This window comes from Drosophila navojoa, chromosome X (assembly GCF_054131105.1).
Source record: "Drosophila navojoa isolate 15081-1374.11 chromosome X, UAZ_NAV_1.0, whole genome shotgun sequence".
NCBI lineage: Eukaryota > Metazoa > Arthropoda > Insecta > Diptera > Drosophilidae > Drosophila > Drosophila navojoa.
The window spans coordinates 27,262,264-27,288,438 of NC_142895.1; the positions used below are offsets into that span (position 1 = coordinate 27,262,264).

Here is a 26,175-nt window from a genome sequence, read left to right on the forward strand (position 1 = left end):
TCCCAAGCAAATTAGTTCTGCAAATCTACAGCTGACCATAGTAATCCAAATAGAAGCAGCTGTTGCCAGTCCACAAATATTTCTCGCTCTCTTCAACTTGACCAAATGCATATTTCGCTTGGTCTCTGGGCTCTGTCCGTCCTGACTGACAGGTGTTCACTGAATAGAGGCAGCCAGCTGTCATTCCCGACCCGTTTCATTGAATATGTCACTCAAACTGCAATTTTATTCAATTCAATTCAATTCACCAACCAACAACAACAACGACAACAACTAGAGATAAATTGCAGTCGCACTCATGCAAGGATGCTGCACTGCGTGTATTCCGCTTGGTTAGAGCTAATGAAGTGACATTAAGCTGGAATTGCTACCCTAATAGCATATTCAACGCAGCTGAATCAAATAGTTGTGCTATGTATCTATATATTATCAATATATTATGTGGATAGTGTTTGCCACAAAATTAATCACCCGAAAACAAACTTAAACGACGTTTGTTGTGAGTGCAAAAGTGTTTATTGAATTCATTTGAATATATTACATGTAGTCCCGAATTTATAATTCTGAATTGGTTAAGTCGTGGTGATTAAGGGAAAGAGAGAATAATTAATCGAAAATGCTTCTCTCATTCATTATTACCCCGTTCTTGCGGAGTAAACCGATTCCTGGCACTTCGATTTGTATTCTCCCTTTTAATATTTGAAATAAAGAGAAAGTATCTTTAGAGTTTCCTTGGGGTATAGTAAAGCATATCTTAGATAACAGCTTCTTCATTCCCCTTTACTTTTCATTTTCAATATTTTCCTGCTGATTACAAGAAGTTGAATCACAGCAATCACAGCATTTTGAAGCTGTTCAAGTTGAATAATTGTATTTCTCAATACTCAGTTCATTATATTAATACTCCATTAATTATAATAAACACACAAGTATGTACATTCTAATTGTTACACATGTAACATTTATAGCTAACGTAAGTATTTAGACAAGTAGAATGATCTAAAATGCAATTTCGATGCAAGCATTCATGCATTCCGAGTATTATGTATATCTATTCCATCAGCTTTTATCGTTCTCTCTTCGAGCTGAATGTAATATTAAGTATACGCATCCATTGCTCTGCGTGCTCTGTGCTTGGCTACGATTTGGTTGCAGCAGCAGCTAGTCGTTCGCCTCAGAGTGGAATGCTTACGAATCTGTATATAAATAAGTTTGTATTGATTTTTCAGTATTCATGTTTCATACATATTTCAATTTAATAATAAATATTCACGGCAGGTGCCCAGGTCCCAGTGGCAGTGCCGTCCCTGGCCAGTGTTGGCCAATAACTGAATTAGTTGTGGCTTTAATCCAATTGATACAATAATCTAATCATGCAAAAAACTGCATTTAATTGCGAGAGTTGGCCAACTCGCAAACAGAATCAATTTCATTTCGATGCTGCTGAAATTTACACCAGCTGCAATGGGGTCGTCCGGCTCAAGGCCTTCGATGTATTTAGCGGGATCTCTTTGCTCTGGCAATGGCATAATCAGCAAACAGGGTATCTATCGAGTGGCTAGCCCCGGCTTTTCTCTCGTTTTTCATTTATTTATTTTGTTTTTTACAAAACTTTGCCCGATACACACAAACAACATACAGATTTCCAGGTAGCTAAAAATGTCAGCCATTTTGTTTTAGTTGGTGGCATTGGCCACGGCTACATGTTGACAGCACCAGCCACGCCCACCAGCCGCCCCATCCCCCAACCACTACAGCTGAGGGCGCCCAAACGCTTTGCAGCAGCTCGCAAAAAAATATTTAAAATTTATTTATAGTCAAATACGGTAGACTGCACCTGTTGTTGTTGTTGCTGCTGATGCTGCTGCTGCTGCTGTTGCTGCTGCGGGTGGTTGCTGCTTTGTTATTATTGTATTGCCTCTGCCTTGTCAACACTGTGTGCGTGTGTGTGTCTGTCTGGGTGTGTGTGTGTGTGTGTGTGTATGGATGTGCGTGTTTGTGTATTGACAACAAATGTTTGCTGTTGTTGCCGTAGCTGGGGTGTAAAAATGATTGAGTGTTTGAACTCAACTTCTGTGTGGCTCTCCGCGTGCAGAGCAGCAACGCGACCTGCCTATACCCTGTAGGCGGTAGATCAAAGGCAAAGGCGTCGCATATCGCATCACCCGCATTGATTGATAAGCAATATTCACTTGAGTGGGCAATGGGACACTTAAGGATACCCTAGCGATTGCAGCCTCAACCTTGAGAGCTTTCTTGAGTGGAGTTTGTGTGTGTGCGGGGTATTCGCAATTCGATCAGCTGCTGTGCTGGAGCTGAGCTCGATCTTTGGCAACGTTTTAAATTGTGTTTAAGTCACCTGCTTCCCGGTAAATTTCGCTTTTATTTTTTTGCAGCCGCTGCTTCTGCTGCGACACAGGAAAATTACCAGCGCGCAGCGAGACGTTGGCCTAACCGAAAGGCGTCGACACTGTCAACAGTCGCCGTAGCAGCTGCTACAGCCTTTACCGTTGCCAGTGAAACTGGTAGTACCTTTACCTTTGCCTTTGCCTTTGCCTTGGAGCCAGTTTGTTTGTATGCACTTCAATAAAAATTTAGCATACGCTTCAATTCACTTCACTTGCCACACGCACTCACTGCGACACACACACACACATATATATATATATGTATGTATATACACGAAACGCGCACCTGCAACACCCTCTGGCGGCAGCCGTATGAAAACATTGCTTTGTATTATTACGTCTGGCATTTTTCGATTATATGTTGCCTTCGCTTTTGGGTCTCGTTTTTCAATCTAAATGTCAGCACATCTAAGCACGTGCGTGTATCCAAACGGCAGCCACTGTATGCTGTGTGTGTGTGAGTGTGGGTGGGTGCGTGTGTTGAGGCAAATTACTCGAGTGAAGTGCGCACTTCAAGATGAAATAGTCAAGCAACTGACACGCAAACAACTCACTTTACATCCCTTATACTCATCAATTAAACTGTGTGTGTATGTGTGTGTATATATATCTACTTATTTATACATTTGTGTTTTGCTACCTAATTTGTCAGACACAACTTCTGCAGGACGCAGCGTCTCCTGTTCCTGCTCCTGCTTGCTCGCCAAATGCTGCAACGCAGCAGGAGAAACAAAAATAATATCATTAAAAACATCGCAAATAAAAACTGGAAGCTGAAAATTAAGCCAAGCAACAACAATTGTGGGCGTGGGGCGTGTCACAAGCAGCAAATTTCAAAGAAAAATGCAAAGGCGCTAAACGTTTGCCTCAGTCATCAACTTGAAATTATTTTCCTTCCTTATTCATTTGCAGCTGTCGCCGAATTCTGGCCTGCTTGCTGCATACACTCACGCACAAAAGTACGCGCACAGCGCTCACTAAGTACCCAAATTGAAGCAGCCAAAGCAAATATGTGGACAGGGCGAAAGTCCTGCCGGCTTAAAGGATATTCACGCAGCCGCTGACTTTGTCCGGCCTTCAACTTTAAACAACATCTAATTCAATTTAACTTGTTGGATTTGGCCAACATGGCGGACGTGTTGCTACGCTGCCAAGCATTCCCTTCCGCCCCTTCCCACGCTCAAGCATCCGTCTTGAACAATTGCTCGGACAACGCGTCTAATTGCGGCTGACCGACTTCCAGCACAACTTCAAAGCTCTCAGACATGAGCAATTACTTGAGGATGCCTCTCAATCATGTGCACAAATTCCACTCGAAATATACAGTTTGAAACATGAGAGTTGTGTTCCTCATGGAGGATAGGCAATTTGACATGTTCTATGGCTAAAGAGTTAACAACCATCTATTATAAATACATATATGTTATATATTGTCCATTGAGGGCGTATCTAATTGGCTCCAAGTGTGAGCTAAGAAAGTGATGAAGGATATATGTATGAATATCGAGCTTGGAATGGCGCATTATTCTCGGAACTAGATTTCAATCATGTTCGCAATACGCCCAGCTTTAAAGCATTGAAAAATACAGTTTCATTTGCCACGACAAATGGAAGCTTGAGACCAGGGCAGCGATCTATCGATAACTTACAGGGCAACAGAACAAATGAAATGATACCTCATAAAACCATTTTGACGTACATATGTATATCGATTTATTTATTTTTGGTTTTTTATTATGTTTTTGTTTTTCTTTTTTTTTTTTCTGTTGGGTAGTCACTGCAAATCAGTAGGAGCCAGATATGGTGTTTTTCTTTCGCCATGCCCCTAGCTCGCGAAAGTTTTGGTACTCAGATACCAGGGGATATATCTATTTCCGTAAATTTTACGTTCGGAACATATACCAAATGTGAACCAATATACTCATTTCATGTACTAAATGAGTATAAGTAGTATTGCAGTTGGATCAGTGTTGAATTTTCCAAGCAGATTCCAAGGTCCGTCTAGCGATACTTGAGAAAGTTGAATTGCTTATGAAGGTCCGACTACAATGCTTCCGTTTCATTTTCAAAATGTGTGTACATTTTTTACAAGATACCAATCTGGCATTCCTCTATACATCACTCAATATTGTATATTTACTTTCTTTGAATTGGATAATGTACATAGTTTTTCTTTCTCATTGCAGCTACAAAGCACATATTAACATACATAAGTGATTGTGTAAGTATCTCTCTGGTAGAACTTCGTGAAACGTGACACCTACACACACTCATTTCATTCACATATACTCAAGCACACACACACATGTTTGTGTGTTTATACTTATACATACATGTATCTAGATACTCGAAGACATTTGATTGATGATGTTGACAACAAATTTGCGGCAGCTCGCTGCTCCTCATCGAATGTGAAAAACTGTTCATGTGGAATATTTTTAAACGTTCGACTGATAAATATTACAAAATCCCATTAAATTAATTGCCATAGTACATATGTATGTGTACATATATGTATGACTGTATTTGCCCTTTATAGCCAGCATAAAGTGCAGAGTGTTTTTAAATGTTGAATGAGCCACAGCAGTCCTAGGAGGGGAATAACTTTTTGTGAGTCACTCTGTCCTTGGGGCAGTCTTATAGAAGGGCCAAAGTATTTAGTACACATAGCCAAAAATCGTGATAAATCAGTGAAACTTAGTTAATATGTTCCTTATACACATTACTTGAGGAGACTGAGAAGAAGTGAATTAAATATATTCTTCGCGATTGCAAAAATGGGTTTGGAAAACTTTTGTATTTGCGGCCCTTAGGTTAGGTGCTGAGGTGAAAAGATAACAAGTCAGACTCAACTAAGAGATGCACTAAGCGCTACTCTATAAATGTTGTTGACATATACACGCCTCCTGCCCCTACTTAGCCCATTTGGATTGAATTGAGACTCGGTAAAAGACAGGTGAGACTTTCTGTCGTTTTCTGATCTACATTCCCACTTATGATGCCATCATACCCCATTTAAGGCCTTCTGCAATGGGTGCTGGATATGAAAACTTCACAAATCGAAATGAAACGCAACGGAACAAAGGCAAACAAAGCGGGACAAAGCCAAATAGACGGATTTCAAGTAACTACATTTGTTTCATTGCCCGCGGGCGAAGCCCATTAAAAATTCAACAGCAAAGAACAAAAAGTTTTCGTACCACATCGGACTTTTGCTATATAAATGTTCATGCACATATACGTAAGAATGTATACATATGTGTATATTTATATGTATTGGATGTATATTGTGCGCGCACGCACACACGATAGCACATTAGAGGCAATTCACAATGAAGGAAACAAAAGACTTGCAGCCCCTCGAGATGGGACAGCTTTATAATTTCAATCTATAATAACCGCATACGAATGCCCTCAGCACCATCACGCAGGCTCTCAATTGTCTGGACCAGGTGGCGTTTATTTGTATATATTAACGAGCACATTTGCATTCGGTTCGGCTTCTGCTCTCCCACACACACACACACACACTCACACACGCGCTATTAAAATAATAGCATATACTGGGAGGCAATTGTTGACACATTGATCTTGAGCCGAATCAAGTCACTTCTCAGCTCGCGAGCCTGCTCCTAAACTTCTTTTGCCAACTTTCGTAATTAAAAAAGTTTCATTTTCATTGGCTTCAAGACAATTACGGGATTTGCTCTGAAGATTGTATCGATTCGAAAATTGGGAGTGACAGATACAGATACAGATACAGATACAGATACAGATACAGATACAGATACAGATACAGATACAGATACAGATACAGATACAGATACAGATACAGATACAGATACAGATACAGATACAGATACAGATACAGATACAGATACAGATACAGATACAGATACAGATACAGATACAGATACAGATACAGATACAGATACAGATACAGATACAGATACAGATACAGATACAGATACAGATACAGATACAGATACAGATACAGATACAGATACAGATACAGATACAGATACAGATACAGATACAGATACAGATACAGATACAGATACAGATACAGATACAGATACAGATACAGATACAGATACAGATACAGATACAGATACAGATACAGATACAGATACAGATACAGATACAGATACAGATACAGATACAGATACAGATACAGATACAGATACAGATACAGATACAGATACAGATACAGATACAGATACAGATACAGATACAGATACAGATACAGATACAGATACAGATACAGATACAGATACAGATACAGATACAGATACAGATACAGATACAGATACAGATACAGATACAGATACAGATACAGATACAGATACAGATACAGATACAGATACAGATACAGATACAGATACAGATACAGATACAGATACAGATACAGATACAGATACAGATACAGATACAGATACAGATACAGATACAGATACAGATACAGATACAGATACAGATACAGATACAGATACAGATACAGATACAGATACAGATACAGATACAGATACAGATACAGATACAGATACAGATACAGATACAGATACAGATACAGATACAGATACAGATACAGATACAGATACAGATACAGATACAGATACAGATACAGATACAGATACAGATACAGATACAGATACAGATACAGATACAGATACAGATACAGATACAGATACAGATACAGATACAGATACAGATACAGATACAGATACAGATACAGATACAGATACAGATACAGATACAGATACAGATACAGATACAGATACAGATACAGATACAGATACAGATACAGATACAGATACAGATACAGATACAGATACAGATACAGATACAGATACAGATACAGATACAGATACAGATACAGATACAGATACAGATACAGATACAGATACAGATACAGATACAGATACAGATACAGATACAGATACAGATACAGATACAGATACAGATACAGATACAGATACAGATACAGATACAGATACAGATACAGATACAGATACAGATACAGATACAGATACAGATACAGATACAGATACAGATACAGATACAGATACAGATACAGATACAGATACAGATACAGATACAGATACAGATACAGATACAGATACAGATACAGATACAGATACAGATACAGATACAGATACAGATACAGATACAGATACAGATACAGATACAGATACAGATACAGATACAGATACAGATACAGATACAGATACAGATACAGATACAGATACAGATACAGATACAGATACAGATACAGATACAGATACAGATACAGATACAGATACAGATACAGATACAGATACAGATACAGATACAGATACAGATACAGATACAGATCAGATACAGATACAGATACAGATACAGATACAGATACAGATACAGATACAGATTAGATACAGATACAGATACAGATACAGATACAGATACAGATACAGATACAGATACAGATACAGATACAGATACAGATACAGATACAGATACAGATACAGATCAGATACAGATACAGATACAGTACAGATACAGGATACAGATACATATACAGATACAGATACAGATACAGATACAGATACAGATACAGGGATACAGATACAGATACAGATACAGATACAGTATACAGATACAGATACAGATACAGATACAGATACAGATACAGATACAGATACAGATACAGATACAGATACAGATACAGATAACAATACAGAAAGATACAGATACAGATACAGATACAGATACAGATACAGATACAGATACAGATACAGATAGCAGATACAGATACAGATACAGATACAGATACAGATACAGATACAGATACAGATACAGATACAGATACAGATACAGATACAGATACAGATACAGATACAGATACAGATACAGATACAGATACAGATACAGATACAGATACAGATACAGATACAGATACAGATACAGATACAGATACAGATACAGATACAGATACAGATACAGATACAGATACAGATACAGATACAGATACAGATACAGATACAGATACAGATACAGATACAGATACAGATACAGATACAGATACAGATACAGATACAGATACAGATACAGATACAGATACAGATACAGATACAGATACAGATACAGATACAGATACAGATACAGATACAGATACAGATACAGATACAGATACAGATACAGATACAGATACAGATACAGATACAGATACAGATACAGATACAGATACAGATACAGATACAGATACAGATACAGATACAGATACAGATACAGATACAGATACAGATACAGATACAGATACAGATACAGATACAGATACAGATACAGATACAGATACAGATACAGATACAGATACAGATACAGATACAGATACAGATACAGATACAGATACAGATACAGATACAGATACAGATACAGATACAGATACAGATACAGATACAGATACAGATACAGATACAGATACAGATACAGATACAGATACAGATACAGATACAGATACAGATACAGATACAGATACAGATACAGATACAGATACAGATACAGATACAGATACAGATACAGATACAGATACAGATACAGATACAGATACAGATACAGATACAGATACAGATACAGATACAGATACGATACAGATACAGATACAGATACAGATACAGATACAGATACAGATACAGATACAGATACAGATACAGATACAGATACAGATACAGATACAGATACAGATACAGATACAGATACAGATACGATACAGATACAGATACAGATACAGATACAGATACAGATACAGATACAGATACAGATACAGATACAGATACAGATACAGATACAGATACAGATACAGATACAGATACAGATACAGATACAGATACAGATACAGATACAGATACAGATACAGATACAGATACAGATACAGATACAGATACAGTATCTTATTCTAATAACTTTCACTTTCACTGTGACTGAAGTCTAAGGACGATGCTTATGTAAATGACAGGTGCTGCTATTTAAATATGGCCTGAGATAGCTGAGAGAAGGCAGTGAAATAACGGCATATTCATTATTCTATTTATTTGCCGTTGTTGTTGTTATCGTTGTTGTTGTTGTTGTCCTGCTGCCTGACATTATTTCCAGCTTCAGATGCTGTCAGTTTTTATTAAAAACTTCATTCTATCCTGAACTGAGGCCTTAATAGCAACAGAAGCAACGGGACAGCTCCATTAAAAAATATGACTATGTTTTTTCCCCAAAGTTCTCTCACAGTTGGAGCTACAAAAGCGCTATTGCGAGGCCTTGAGAGTGTTTCACCCATTTTAACATAAAATGAATGTTAAGTTTTGACTGACAATGCGATGCGAGCTCATACATAATACTCGTGTATGTGTGTGAAAGGTGCTTGAGATTTTTTATATACTAATTAAGAGTTTGTGGAATAAAAATTTGTCATAATAAAAAATTATGTGACAGTTAAAATGTGAAAATATATGCAACATCTTTATCGCAACTAACTAAACTGTGACATTTTTTGTGATATGCATCTGAAGAGTGTAGTAAATGATGTGTACATTAAACACAACTGCGTCTAAGATTCATAAAGGACGAAGTATTGCAATATACATATAACTTGAATGATGAATATGTGATATACATACATATAATGTCCGTCCATTGGTACGCCTTAGCTTTCACTCGTCCGTCCGTCCGTGTGAATGCAGCGAACTATAATACCATTGTATCTTATCTCATTTACGAATTCTCGAAAATAATCGATATATTGCTAGCCTGGAAACATATAAAAATGGAATCGTATGTATGAACCATCAGAATTTGAAGACCTTCCTATCTACCCAATAATTTTGCATTCAATTTTAAGTTCTAAAGACTTACACTTTTGGCAAGCACACACATCTGGATTTCATTAGAATGCTCTGAGAATTTGATTAAGAAAGTTTATGTGGAAACAAAGTTATTCAACAATTAAGTTAGCATAGTAAAGTACAAAGTGCAGAGCACGTACTCATGTGAGTGTGAGTGTGTGTATAAAAGAAACGTAGAATGATTAGAAGCCACACTGCACTAGGTTCAGGGCATCTACTAGTCGAGCACTTTTGAGTTGGGAACTTTTACTATGTCTAATTATAAAGTGAATGGAATTATAGCACCTCAGCTGAACAGAGAAGGACATGGGTAGATCATTGTGAATGGGACCGTATGGTAATTAGTGATGCAATTACTCTCCACAATGGAACAAAGGAATTTGGAGTTGTGTGCGAAAGTGTCCCACAGTTTGTCATGCGTCTGGACACATAGTAGTGCTGGCATGGCTCAGATTAATGTCTCCAAAAAGTTGTCGGCGGCGTGCAGCTGGGTGATAATCTCATCTGTCGGGCTATAAAATTTAATGTGCTTAACATCTGCAGTGGCGCGACGGCTGCATTTGAAATTTGGTCCGTTTGACGCAGTGCGAACAAGCTGGCAAATGGCGGCGCCTCCATTTCGCCGCCACAGAATGCTTTTGCGCTAAGCTGACATTCATTTACCTCATCATCGTCCGACTGGAGTGTTTTCAGCAGTTGTTGCTGCTGTTGCTGTTGGTTAACTGCTCTCACGTTCTCCTCGCGCTGGTTTTCAGTCTTCATTTCTTTTCAATTTTGGCCGGGCAGCTGTGTAAACGGTTTACGTAATTTACAGCACACAATTTTTGTTGCCAGCAGCAGCAGCAGCGCCACGCAATGCGACGGAGTGTGAAACGAATAAAAATCTATTTTGCAACAATTCTCCGCTCAGCATGAAGCGAAGGGTTTTAATTTGTGCGCAGTTCAGCGTCGCAAATCCCGGCCAAACTGAGAAAAAAGATAGTTGAAAAAAACTGCAGTGACTGGGAAAGTTTTCAATAACTATCTCATATCCTCACTCACACACACGTACGCACACGCTTCCGACTGGCTTTTGTGCTGGCAACTGTTGAGTTATTTTATGTATTGTGCGGGCCGCTGCCGGACCTTGCCCCAACACTGATAAGCTGCAAATAGTCGGGAACGGCAGCGCTGAATTGCTCCTGGATCCACACGCGCGAACCTTTTGAGCGGCCGTCCGTCCGCTTGGCCGTCCCACCGTCCGCATTTGCCAGTAGATTTGCTCAAAGCCATTCGGAGAGTTGGCCGAGCGAGTGTCAGGGCTATAAAGTGGAGCGGAGCGGAGTGGAACGGCGCCAGCTGACGTAGATATTGTTGTGTTTTTTGCAGAGTTTTCATTCTCGATTTTTCTCGTTCTTCGCTCGCTCTCTGTGTTTTTTACTCGCTCCGGACAAAGCGCCATGGGCGCTGTCTGCTTACTATAAAAGTTAAATTGCAATTTCAAAAAGTATTAATGTGACAGCCGTGTGCGGAGACCACGACAAAGCTAGAGCCGGCTAAAGCACGGGCAGGTGGGACTGTTACAGCCGGGGCTGACCGACTGCAGCATGCTCGAGTCACACACTCTATCGGCGCAGACTAAAAGTTTCTTTTATGGGTTTTCCAAGCCCGAACTCAAACTGAACTTTAGTTTGATTAATTCGCTTAGCAAGTGCTAATATGCCTCGTTTTCATTTGTAAGCCGATTAGCAAAAGTGCGCTCAAAGTTGAACAAGTTGGAGTAAGGAAAACTACTCGATGCAAAGTGAGGGAGAAGAGAGGGGGCAGAGAGAACGCATGTGAACGGGCAAAGCTGACTAAAACGACTCGTGAGTTGTGATCAACGACTTAATCTAGTATGAAAATGGAATAGATTCTATAGAGGCTTCACTCAATAGATAATCCTTACGATACTATCGATAGTTCCATTCACCAATACCATTGTGACTGCCAATTGTAGATTCAACAGCCAAGGCTCTGTCTGCTGTATGTAAGCCGATGCTTCTCTCAAACAAATATCAGCAAGTCAAGCTGTAGCTTGAAGCGCGTAGACATTTTATAGGGAATTCGCAGCTGTTATTGCTGAAAGTCTGGCAAGACATCAGCGCTGTTTAGACTCTGACAGCTGGCACCGAGAAAATCTCTTTTGCTAGGTGGGCTTTAGACTTGAGCTTGTGCAGCAAGCTGTGTGTAAACTCAGACATGTGCTGCTCGAGTAGCTGCATCAGTCTAACAGGTATCTCCCTCTTTCTCTCTCTCTCTCTCTCTGTCTCCGATAAGCACTTTTTGAAACAAAGATGCAAATAGCTCATTAGCGCACAGCTCGAACAGTTTTAATGGCAATGCAAATGCGCCAATTTCGCCGAGGGCTGGATGAGCCATGATTGTGGTGCTCCATGATTTTGAGAGTCATGGGCGTGGCCAAGTTGCTTGCGGCCAATGTAAATATACCGCAAAAACACACACAGACACAAGCAAGGCAGTCGAGCTGCCATCAGTTTGCCATGGCCAGAGGACGCACATGGCGTATACGCAATGCTCGAGAGGGCGCCTGTTTCTGCAGCTGGCGAAACAATTTGCTGCAATTGTTAACTGCCTGCGAGTCTTCAATGGAGTTAACTGAAGAATTAGCTAAGACAGCTGTGCTATCTTCGCATTATATCGATACGCATCGATATATACACATGTACATATATCATATATATGTATGCTCGGCTTTATTGGCCCTTATCCAGATGCAACAATTTTAAAAACGACCTTATTCCTTTTCGCTTCATTTTTAATGGTCTCGGGGTGTAAAAAAAAAAAAACAACAACAATAATAAAAACCAATATAGGTTCTACTTACACATACACACACACACACACACATACACAGATTAACATTGAGTACGTGCATGCCCAAAGTCGATTAAGCATGCATGAATATCTGCACAAGTGTGTGTGTGTGTGTGTGTGTGTCTCTTCATGCATGTCTGTATATTTAAGTATGTATCAAATTAAATTGGGCTCAATAAAAGCAGCGCTCGCATCATTCCAATTTCGGATTTCAAGCAGGCATACTGGCACCCAGCTATACCCTACTCCACCCCCCACACGCCAACAGATTTTTATGGCGGCAGTCGCTAAAGTCGCATAAAAACTGAAAGCAAACACTCAACATATATACTTATATGCACGAACTGTGTATACTCTACTTGATACTACCTTCTGCACAGTCAACATTAAGTATACACGATTTGCGTTTCAGTTGCTGTCGTTTCATTCTGCTATATATTGCGTTTGAGTAAAATTGTCTTAGCTATGAATGACGCATCTAGTCCCAAAATAGAAACTCAAAGCAAACACTCTACATATACAACTGCATGAAGTCTACTTCATACTACCTTCTGTATTAAGTATAAGCAAATAGTGTGCCAATTAATGTCAACAAAAAGTGTCTCAACTGCAAATTGCGCAGCTGGCCATAAACTTAAATTTTTTAAAATGTATTGTCAATATTTAAAGCTCTGGGACTGCACACAAGCCCTTGGAAACCGACTTCATTCAGTCCTTCTCATTTACACTGTTGACGTCTTTAATTACGAATGGACTATGGCAGAGTATTGGCTAATCTATATCGATCGATCCAAGGGACATTGCACAATCGTTCCTTCTTTTAGAAAGACCATAGCAATGGATAATATATATCTATTAGATATAGACTATATTTAGAAGAGCTTAATGTAAATGATGAATTTCAGTGCAAGACGTTGCTCATATATGCTGAACTGATCGTTTCTTCGAGCAAGCACAGTCGCCTGTGTATATGAGTGTGCGTATGCGTGTGTGTGTGTGTACGAATTATTATTGAAATATCAGTTGCTCGAAGGGTTCAGGGGATCTCGTAGTCGAGTTTTGGAAGTTAATATTAAGCTAATATATAAATTACTATGGCGATCATGAAAGCTTAGCAACTGAAATCAAGACATGTCAATACCTTCTTACATACAATAACTGTTACGCATACGCACTAGACTAACTTATGCTTGTTATATTATCTCATGATGTATGATATACTTCCAAAATGACAATATTTAAGCAATAGAAAATAGCCCTAAGGCATAACAATATTTCCTTATATACCTGAATACTTTCATTATCTCAAATACTACGTATACGAACTGGGCCAATTTTATTACGTATACGCCCACCAAAAGATATCTAGATATAAATAGAAATCAACTTATATATCTACATGTTGGCAACACTTTTGCCGAAGCCCTGTAAATACTCTCTTATATATATTAACAAATATACTTTACGTCACTGTTTTACAGTACGTATACGCAACGGTGTCTTATTACGTATACGCAAGGGTGGCTCATTATGCATCAAGATCAAATGAAATTTTAAATGTGTGCTTTTTGTAGCCTTCGTGAAATGTCCAGCCAACGCAGCTGAGTAAATTTAGCATTTGATTAACTTTATTACTGGAATCAATAAAAATCAATATAAAAGTCAAAGAGACTACCCAAGACATATGTATGTGTTTATTACTACATTTAGTACATATTTCTTTCATTCTCCCTCTCTCTCTCTCTCTCTCTCTCGACCTCTCTCGCTCGGTCTCTCTCTCTATCTCTCTTACCACCAGTACTGTTGAGTGCAATTAATATTCAGTATAGAGTTTACCTACTATTCTGTCTCTCTCCCTTTCTCTATTGTCTCCTGTGCAAGCATAGAGTCCAGCTAGAGTATTCGAGTCTGGCGTAGAGTATTAAATTATAATGTATTAGGCATTCAGCCGGGTTTTTGCTGTTGACAACGTCAGAGTTTCGCCTTGTAACATTTGAAAGCCTTTCAAATTGGAGAAATCAACGGAAACGGAAGAGCGTCAAGGACCACAGGAAATGGGACCTTGACAACAGGGCAATGTCAAATATGCACAAGTTAAATGTGTCTGTATGTATGTCAATGCACTTACCAGTACACACATAGCATACAAACACACACACACACACACACACACACAAATACATTTGTATATGTACTTATTTGTGTGTTCTTTAGACAGTTATTTGTATGCAATACGCTGACGGCTGCTGACTGCTGGCTGCTGCAACTTGCCCCAGTTGCTCGGGCCAAAAGTTAGACAGCGAAAGTGGGGCGTGGCTAATACTGAATGGAAATAAAATGCGAAATAATCAGGGTGCATGCGATTTGCATAATTTGTAATGTGAAATTTCCGCTTACATGGCGCTCATTTCCCGCACAGCACACACATACAGTCCCCTCAGCTCCCTCAGTGGCCTACGCACTTTGACTGATTCGCTTGTTTTTGTAGCAGACCAAGTCTGTGGAACGACAAACGCACAGACCTTCAGAGTGAGAGTGTGTGTGTGTGAGAGAGAGAGAGAGAGGTAGGTGGATGGGGGGGAATTGGCGCGCTTGGATAACTGTTTAATATGCATAAACTTGGCGAACAGAGCCCCTCACATTTTGGTCGTTGTATCCTTCCGCTCCGGCCAGAGCCGAAAACCTGCCCCGTGTGGCCCCAGGCAGCGCTGCGGCCCCGGACTCTGAGCTGGGACCAAGGCTGGCGCAAGTCTCTGCCAGGGCGGCCCAGGGCCGAGGCGGGGCCGGGGCGGAGCGGAGCGGCGTTGACTGCTGTTTTTGGCCTAATTGGCTGCCACTGAGCAGCACTGAAGAACTTTGGCTACGGGGTTTTGTCTCTCACATTAAAGACTTTTCCGCTTGGCCAACAACTTTCAAATTTCAACAATTTGTATTTTATGTATATTTTTGTTTTATGCTTTATGGCCCCACTAAATAAAAATGAAAAGCAAATATATATATAAAATAAGTATATATATAAATATGTTTATGAAAAATAGTCAATAGCATCCACTCTGCCTTTCAACAGGGTATTGCGTGTGTGTGTGTGTGTGTGTGTGTGTGTGTGTGTGTGTGCGTGTGCGTGACTGTCATGTTGGGCCATGGCAAACGTGCCCCGCAGTCTCAGTGAGCAAGCGAAGAGAAAAAGAATCTTTGTTAAGTCGCAAAACTTTGTAATTTCCCGGAAAAATAGAACAATAATATTTTTAATAACACGAATTATAATTTAATAATCTAGCAATTTAGCAAACTTTAATGTGTTCCCGCGAACAGTCAATAGCCCGAACAAATTCATTTCATTTCACTCGAAAAATCTGGCCACCCTCCGAGACAGAGAGAGAGAGAGAGAGAGAGAGAGAGAGTTTTGCCCCACTGTGCGCGTATTAGGGGCCGCACGATTCTGGTACGCTGAGCGCTACTTAGAGCCACTTAAAAAGCCGGCCACTTAAGGCCTTTGAGCAAGCCAAACAAATACACGAACACACACGCACACACACACACACACACACACACACAGGCAGACACAATCGGTGCTATAAACAGAGAGAGAGAGAGAGAGGGAGATGGCAGCAGCGGCGCCTTTTATGCGCACAGATTGTAAACTCTGAAAGCGAAATTTCAGTGCGCCTGCTTTATATTCAAAGCGTTGAGACTGTCATTTTATTTCATCTGATTTTTACACATGAATTAATAAAAAAGCACTCATTAAAACTCGTCGCAACCACACACACACACACACTGGCACACCACAAGCAACATGTAAACATGTCAAAAGTTTTTGGGTTTTGCATTCTCGTAGTTTGCATTGCGTTTTTATTTTATTTTTATTCTGCCTCTCGCTGCGTATGTGTGCGTGTATGCGTGTGTGTGTGTGCCAAATGTGAACCAGTTAGAAATTTGCATACGCCTGGAACGGGCTCAAACAACGGGCTAATTTGCATGGAACGGTCAGAGCTAGGATTGCCGAGTGCTTAGCGAGCGGCTGCACAGCCCAACAGATTTTATTATCTACCTCAGCTTCCGGTCGTGTATGAGTGTGTGTGTGTGTGTGTGTGTGGGTGTGTTTTGTGAGCTTTGTGGTTGAGTTTTTACGGGGCTGCAAAAAATTTTATGTTATTTGTGCTTTGCATACTTTGAGCCGTTATTTAACTTGCATTTTGAATACGTTTTAAATGCCCATTTGTTAGTCTCTGTATGCGTGTGCGTGTGCGTGTGTGTGTTTATCGTTAGCTCTGCTTCTTTTTTCTTTTCGGTTAAAGCCATAAAATGAGTGTTCGGGCCTCTTGCGGTTTTCACGTTTCGCTTGCCATAAGCTGTCTGCGTTGCCCGCCGATCCATCTCCGATGAGAATTCCATGCGTGCAATTAAGAGGTCCTGCCCAAAGGGTCCTGGCCTCAAGCATTTGCGGCATCTGCGCCCCTGCGCAGCTGCGCAGCATTGTTGCGGCAACGCTCATTTCATTTGCATACTTCTAGCAGGCACTGGCAGCGGCGTCGGCGTCGGCGCCGGCGTCGAAGCCGATGGCAGCGACAGCGACTGACTTGTTATTGATTTTCATTGTCAGACCAAACACACACACACACACACACACACACACACACATAAAAGCGATTGCCAAAAAAGTGGCTAAAAATAATGTGGCATCAGTTGAATCGTGCGTCGCCTAGAACGAATGCCCCACCTAGAATTAAGGCTAAAGGTGACTCTAGAAATACCTGGCAGCAACTTAATTAACGCATGTCACTTTCATTTGTAGCAGCACACAAATGACATTTGGCCAAACTTGTTTTGTCATCTGCACAGTTTGTCCACTCCCTCCCGCTTCTTTCTCTCTCTTTCTCACTCTCTTCTCTCCCGCTGCCTTCGACTTGAAGCACGCGCCTTAAAGTCGGCCACGTTTTGGAATGTGCGACGACCCAAAACAACAGCTGAACCTCACCTGAATGGCCGCTCGCAAAAGGCCGAGCAAAGTTTTCGCTCTTTTTATTATTACTGCAAATAGCAGCAAAGCCAACTGAAATTTATCTTATTACCGGGTCGCCAGCCCAGCGCCACTTGTCATAAGCAGCGCCGCGACTTCTCACTTGTCGCAAATGCGTGCTCTTTCAAGTGGGGGAGAGACAGGTGAGAAGAAGCAGCGAAGGAAAGTGGAAGTGCTCAACGAGCAGATACCCTGAACTATGCCAAGAGCTATCTTAATCACAGTGCTATTTATCAATATTGTTGGGGCACACAAAAAGCTAAATCTAGCTGCAAATGGCGACCAAAAACTAAAGTTGAAGCGTTATTTAAAGTTATTATTGCAGATTTAATTTTAAATATATAATATACATATGGAAATGTGCGATATTGTGGGAATGGCGAAGATGAAGGTATAGTTCAAAATATGCACTGCAAAAGGCTCCTAGCAAATTGAAAGAGTCAGCTCTACTGTAAAGTTCGTCTTCGAATGTTTAGCTTTAGCAATATTGGCTTAAGATGAAGCCGCGCTTTTACGCTAGCGGCTGTCTTATTTATTTTCTATATACTAGCACATATAAGAAGAGAAACAGTTGGCTTGATCGCATAGACTCAGATTACACACTTGAAGAGGCTTGTTGTTAAGCTTTTGATATTTATTGCTTAAACTTGCAACAAGTGTTACAGTAATAACTCAACATATTGAACATACCACAGCACAATTCGGAAACTCGGTCAGAGTGCTCCACAATCAAATTGAATGTTTCCATCATTCATGGTATTCAAGCTACGTCAAAAATGCGAAGTTAAATCATTCATTTTTGTATCCTTAATATGAGAATGGGTTGAGCTTTTTTATGACCTGAGCCCATTGAAAATATGAAATTATGGTAAAATATTTTTATTAAAATAATATAATAGGCAGAAGGAGGCGTGACTGACAAGTATATATTTTTTTGATCAGTATGAAAAGCTGATTCGATTTAATGATGTCCGTCTGTCCATCTGTGGTGGGTTTGAACGCGTTGATCTCACATTTAAAAATATATCTGTATATAAAAAATTGTTGTAAAATTATTGTACAATTATTATAAAATTGCAAAAGCTGCCTTTGCTTATTATAATTTGGAATCAGGCTCAGGAATCTTTAATAACTCTTAACACTTAAATATTTAATGACCCAGGGTATATTCTAGTCGAGCACACCTGCTAGACTTTACTTGCTTGGTTTTTAAGACATATTTATTTTGAGAATTATTTACATTCTTTGGTGTAATTACTGTTGCCCTGAGTTATGGGATGAGCTATCTAAAAAATTAAAAATAAAATGAAATAAAATAAATACTTGTGGAATGCTTGGCTGTGTATTTCTCATTTCAAGTAAGTATATAGTTTTTGTGGCTTAAAGTGGTACGGAGAGGCGGTTAACGGACAGAGAGTCATGCAGACCGAGAGATGTAGATAGATATCTATATATACTTTTCATGGTTTCCCACTCCTGTTTTTATTTTCTTTTTTACATAACCTAAAACAGTTTTCCACTCAGGACACTCAGCTGAACTTTTGAAACTTACATTTGGGATATGCAGGCCAATGGGAATTTTCGAAAATTAATTAACTTATTATTACTACAAATTGTTCACTTTGCATGCTTCGCTTTGGCTTTCCACAAAATAATTACTTTGAAAGCCAAAAATTGAAATTTATTTAAGCCTATTTAAACAATTTCAGGGCAATCAAGCTAGTCAATGTGTGTATGTGTGTGTGGGAGTGCGAGTGTGAGTGTGTGAGGGAATATATTCAGTATTTATTGAAAGTGCTTCCGTCACATCAAATATAATTTCACAAATGTTTTGCATTAATTTCAACGTTGTAATTGCTCTGCGGCAGCCGAGTCTCTGCTCTCTGCTCTCAGCTCCCTGTTCTCGGTGCCAGTGGCAGCTGGCGTCGTTGAATTTGCCGGCTCCTGCTTCCTGGTCCTGTGACACGGCGGCTGCCTGTCTCTGGCTGCTGAGTGCTGAATGCTGGGCTGCTTGTTGACGCAGTTGTCAAGGCAATCAGCTTTATTACCCGCAACGCACATGTGTGCGCCTTCCTTGTCCCTCGTCCTCCCTGGCCAGACGCTAGCTGTGTACATTTCGAATTTTATATGCTTAAGTTCAAATTCAAGCAGAGTATTCCTATTCCTATTCCTGCTCCAATTCCATTTCAAGTAACCTGACGCAACACAGCTTTGATTGAAGGAAGAAATCCACACGAGTTCTTTTACTCTTTTTGGTGCGCCATCTTGAGTGAAACTTGTATAAACCACAATAAAAAGTCAAGGCAACAGTACAATATATTATTGCTATCGATATTTCCTCAAAAATATCGCAGCATTAATCGTTTACTTCTCATCACCTTCAGTGTGCAGTGTGTTCAGTGAGAGTAGTCGATAGTCGTTCAGCTCAGCCTGCACATGCTTTGGCTTGCCGTTAACGTAATCATAATCAGTTTGCGTTTGTGTGCGTGTGTGTGTGTGTGTGTGTGGATCTGTTTATTCGGTGCCCTGACATTTCACAGCTTCCAGGCGTAGTTGCTGGCTGTGTGGCAACAATTTCTCGCACAACAGCAAAAACATCCTGGAGGAGCAACAACTGCGACGACATTAAAATGCACATAAAATCATTAACTCAAATCAAGCCCCGCATACGACAAATGCCATGCGGCGGGCCTTGAGCTCAAATCGCTGTACAATGGGACAGATATGCAAAGAAATGCCAGAGATTAAAGCAGGGCAAAGCTAACAAGAAAAGCGACAGAGAAAGAGAGAGAAAGATAGATAGATAGATAAAGAGAGAGAGAAGGATTTTAAAGTCTAGTTCTCGTTCTCACTATTTAGAAATTTAATAATAATAAAAAAAAGCTTAATAAATATTACAAAAGTTTTTAAGTGCCTCGACTTTGAGGGCTTCTTCGCCTGCAAAGAGAGACTAATCCATGCTTAAATTTGTGATTTATTAATTTATGGCATAAATTGTGCCCATGGTAGACGCATGTTAATGGCTTTCCACGACTTCGCCCGGCCCCGCACCGCCCCTCCCGTGAGCCCTGGCCATGCAGTAAACTCAATAATTCTGGTTACTTAATGCGCAGTCGGGTCGCCTCATCAACAGGTAGATCACCGAAAGCATGCAGCAGTCTCTCTGTCCCTTTCTCTCCCAGTGTCCTTGTCCTGCTGCCAAAATAAAATTACACACATTTGGGCTGGCGTGTGTCTGTGGACTCCTGCGAGGCTCCTCCGCCAGCAGCTGAGGCTGCGCGTGCAGAGAAGCGCAGCAAATCAGAAAAAGGTTAATTTGCAATTATGTTTTATGAGAGAAGTGCGTGTAAGTGAGCGTAAGTACTTGTGAGTGCTGCTGAGTGCTGGTGAGTGCTGGTAAGTGCTTTTCGCCTCTGAGCCTTGGCCACGCCAATGAATGGCCTTAGGGCGGTGCCGCCCACTCGGCATGGACACAGCTTGCCCGCAATTGTCCCTTCTGCTGCTTTTGTTCTTTGTGGCGGCTAACAACGGCTTGCTTTTGCGCCTAGGCAGGTGTTATGACTCCGTTGTCGGTCTAAGCTCCTCATTGGATAACCGGACAATCCGTATTCCCAGCCACTTGCACTCGAACTGGCATGAGAGCTATCAGCGTAATTGCATTGGTGTATAGCTCATCATAGATAATCATCCGAAAGGAGTAACTGTAAAACCTGCATCATAATTGACAAGTTGACAAATGATATAGTTAAGTTGGATATTTTCAGTCATCACTGTAAACCAATTCCTATACAATGTCATGTCAAAATCGATCAAAATAGCTTTTCTGCTATAGATAAGGTATGGGGATTGGTTATCAAAAATTAAAGATCCATAGGCAACAGCATTTTTCAGGCTCGGAAGTAGAAATAGAGTAGAGTCCGATTACAATGACGCTCACTGTACAAAGGTACATATATGTAGAGTCGTTAAACCCAGATGCTACCTTATACAACGACATTCTATGCCATGCATATAGTCGATAAGGACTCTAAACAGAAGCTGATGAACTATGGCCCTAATCTTGACGGGATAGGATAAGAACATGTAAGAAGCCACGCTTAATGCTGGGCACTATAAGCTCAGCACAATTTACTTTAGATTTATAGGCTAAATTTATAGATGAGTCTGGATATAAATACCTTTACTCAGATGATTGTATATGCAAATAAATAGGATTACAAGTCTCTAACTTTTGTAGCCTCCAAGATAAACAAATGGGCACATCTGAGCAAAGGACTAGATCGAGTCAGCCTATGGGCTTGATCAGTGGCGTTCGCATATTTATGGGGCTTGTCACGGCGCTCTCCATGTATAATAAAATGACATTTCAACCAAAAATTACATTTCTTCTTACCATTTCCATTTGCAAGGGATTCCGGGCTTTAAAAGACGTAAAACGTGTTTGAGTGTGGTGAAACGGTTAGAATGTGAATGCTGAAGAGGATTTGCTCATCGATTTTCGGGGTGATTTATTGGAACTCGAATCTATAAAGGGTAAATACTATATACGCAATTTATATATTTTGATTTTTGTCGCACATAAAAAATGTTCTTATACCTTCTTATGTGACTCATCAAACTAATTATGTACGAGAGAACGAGAGTCGACTGTATATACTATACAAAAATTGATAATTACTCCCATTTTCATGCCCTGAGCCAATGCAAAATGAGAAATCAGGGTATAATGGTTTTGAGTTAAAGTATGTAACGGGCAGAAGGAATCATCGCAGACCCCATAAAGTATAGATAGTACGTAGTATAGTAGTAAGAAGTACATAATGATTAGAATATCAGATTGGAGGGTTCAGGGTATCTCCTAGTCGATCAGTCTCGACTAGAGTTTTTTTTTGAAAAGCGGATAAAAAATTATATCTCTAATATCTTTATAACTAGAGCCTGCAAATTTTATATATAGACTCATATGTATTTTATAGAATTTCGATTTTTGTTTCAGGGTATCTTGTAGTCGAGCAGGCCCGACTATAGTCTTCTTAGTTGTTATTACTTCAGTTTATTATCATTGTGTACAGGGCATCTCCCAGCTGAGCACCTCCGATAGTTAGCTGTTTACCTTATTTATTGTATACATTTGAGCATTTCGCTTTGTGTTTTCAGTTCTGGAGAAAGCAGCTTAGCGGTTCTTTTGGGCCGCTCGCCTTTTGCGCCACGAAACGCAACTGTCTGGAGCACAGCTTATTGCCCCACGGTGCTGCAGCTAGGGCTCACGCGAGCAAAGGTCAGCCATGTCGGGAAAATGTATCTCAAGCAAATAAATGTATATATTTTTTGTTTCCTTCCTCTGGTACACAACCAAAGGGCCAAAGGTAAACGGAAATGCTTAAGTTCCCAAAGACATACATACATTTATCCAAAACAGGAGTAAACAAAAGGGTATATGAGCTGGGTTTAAATAAGGCAAGTTTTCATAAAAAAAATATGTATCTGTAATTGGGTCAATCTTTTCTTTTGTGCAACTCTTATATGACTTTAAGAATTTTATGCTAATTATCTTAATGCAATGCAATGCTATGCTTCACTAGTTTATTTCTTAACAGAGTAGCGGACGGTTCTTTCTACTCGCTTCCGATTTCGTTTCATGAATATACTGTATTTTAATTATATTTTCAAGCTAACATAAATATATATTATAGGCGGAAGCACAAAGGTAGAAAGTAGATGGCCTGCAGCAACTTTGTGTTCATTTTGAAAACGAAAAGCAAAAGCAGTACATAAATTGCATTGAAAATCCAACTAAATTGCAAATAGACCGTAATTCATGCTCATTCACAATCATATATAGTAACTGTTTATTAATATTCGTTATTAATGGTTTATCTCTTCATTTTCCAATTGATGCATTTGTACGATTCATTGGGCTTATCATAAATAACAATTTATTGTCAACCTGAATCCATCTGCTGACAATCATGCTCTCATTCAGCAAAAGATTTCTTACTTCACACTTACCCTCTCTCTATCTCCTGGAGTCTGGATCCAAGTCAGAAATTAGAAAAATGCAGCTCAGCAGCAAACTCACTCGGCTTATATTGTAGACAACAGATCTGTATAAGTCTCCAAGTCTTCCACTAATACAACAGCAATTGATCTTCAGGTTCGCGCTTCAGTGTAAGACTATTCCAGAATTTTGAAAGACTAAAACCTTGTTTCTTTTTTGTGAATAGAGCATAGTTTGTGCTGATATCTCTTATGTCGGAGAAATTACCGTTATTCGAATGGAAGGTCTTATTGGTATATCGGTATATGAATGGTTTCAATTGAGAGTGATGTTATCATTAGCCATACATAGTTAACTATAATTAATCTGTATATTAGTCACTTTTGACTAGGCTGAAAATCTGTGATGGGCAAAAATTATACTATGTATTTCTCGGCTCGATCACTTCATGCTTGAGCACTCAAAATATATCTCGACTAAATCAGTGGACACCAATGAGCATTTTTTTACCTTAACTTATCTATCTCTCTCTCTCTCTCTCTCTGTCTCTCTGTCTTTCTCTCTCTCTCTCTCTTTTTCTCTCTCTCTCTCTCTCTCTTTCTTTAGATCCAGATGAAGTCTGTCCCTGGTTCCAGTGCTGGGTATAATAAACCTCTGGGTTGCAATACATAGATTCTAACCAGTCTTAGAAATTGAGTCTACGTGCTTAAGATATTAATATGTAGCCAAAAAATTGTTGAACTTAGGAGCTCGAAACTATTTCGTTCCAGAATAAATTAATTTTTCTAAATCTGAATTAGTTTAACTGCTAAAAACAGCAACAGAGAAAACTACAGTTTCTTCAGCCTCCCACCTAAAGCCTGTCACTTTTGACCTGACTTGAGCTACTTAAGAATCCATTCAGAATCACACATCACATATCATATTTGAATATAATTTATTATATTTGATTTGAGCACCATTCGATGATTGATTGTTGTGCTTCACATTCGTTATTCAGCAGCTAGTGGAGTCGAGTCGAGCACGAGCATCGCTGCGGGCATTCAGTCGGCGGGCTGACCGTTTGTTTGATTGCTTTTTCAACTGGGCTTACAGCATTTGATTTCTTTTTTATTTATTAAACAACACCTGCGGTCGCTTTGATTTGCATTTTAATGTTATTGTTCCCGCCGCAGTTGTGGCTCCGCCTCGCTGTCTTAGACTAACTTTGCCGCATTATTTGCATATGAAAATTGCCGAATTGCCGCTTTGGATTTTTGCTCTTCGGACTGGCTTTCATCATTTCTTTTTTGTTCCTTTTATTATTTATTTGTTTCAGGGCTATTGAGTTTACGGCCAGAAGTTTTCGTAAACTTTTTTTCGGCCTGCCACAGCGAAAATAATTAAGCGAAATTATTATTCTTTCTCGGAGGCAGCTGTTAAGCTCATAGTTGAAAATTGTTCTTAACAGCGCCTGCTAACGTTCGACTTGCCTTTAGTTATATTAAAGCCAACAGCAATTGTATTGTTAACTTCTGTGATAGTAGAGGAAATCTTAGCAAAACCACATTGTTCCTTTGTCACAAGGAGTCTAGCACATGCACAGATACAGCTGTGTGTACATGTATATTTGTGTGTATAGTCTGTATATCCCTGTTGGTGCCTCTTGTGCACATACGCAAAGTCTAAACTTCTGCGATCGAAATTGAAAGGATTTCATTTTCTTCTTGGCTCTTGTCTGCTGCTTATTCGCGCTGCCTCAATGGCAAGGCCCAACATTTAATCTTCAGAGGCAGGCAGACACACACACACACACACACACACACCCAACAACAAATGAGCGCTGACAACTTTTGGGTAGCTGGCGCTGGCAGTGTCTGCATCGAGTCGGGCTCAGAATATTTATTAAGCTTTTATCCAAGCCATCTAGCATTAGGGATAACGACGCAGCGACGCAGCTTCCGCCTCGCAACTATATGTAGATGTCCTTGAATGGCTTTTCGTTCGCCCGAGCCAACGACAAGAAGGCAGCGAAACTGAAGA

The 26,175-nt window shown here is 39.9% G+C and overlaps 1 protein-coding gene across 1 annotated transcript in view; it reads left to right on the forward strand.

Annotated features, from left to right (window-relative positions):
- Positions 1 to 26,175, forward strand: part of LOC108657589 (uncharacterized) — a 69,159-nt gene that overhangs the window by 16,927 nt on the left and 26,057 nt on the right. Inside the window, exon 2 of the mRNA XM_018110246.3 lies at positions 4,595 to 4,629. The gene's annotated coding sequence lies outside the window, so the exon portion shown is untranslated. The remainder of the gene's footprint in view (positions 1 to 4,594; positions 4,630 to 26,175) is intronic.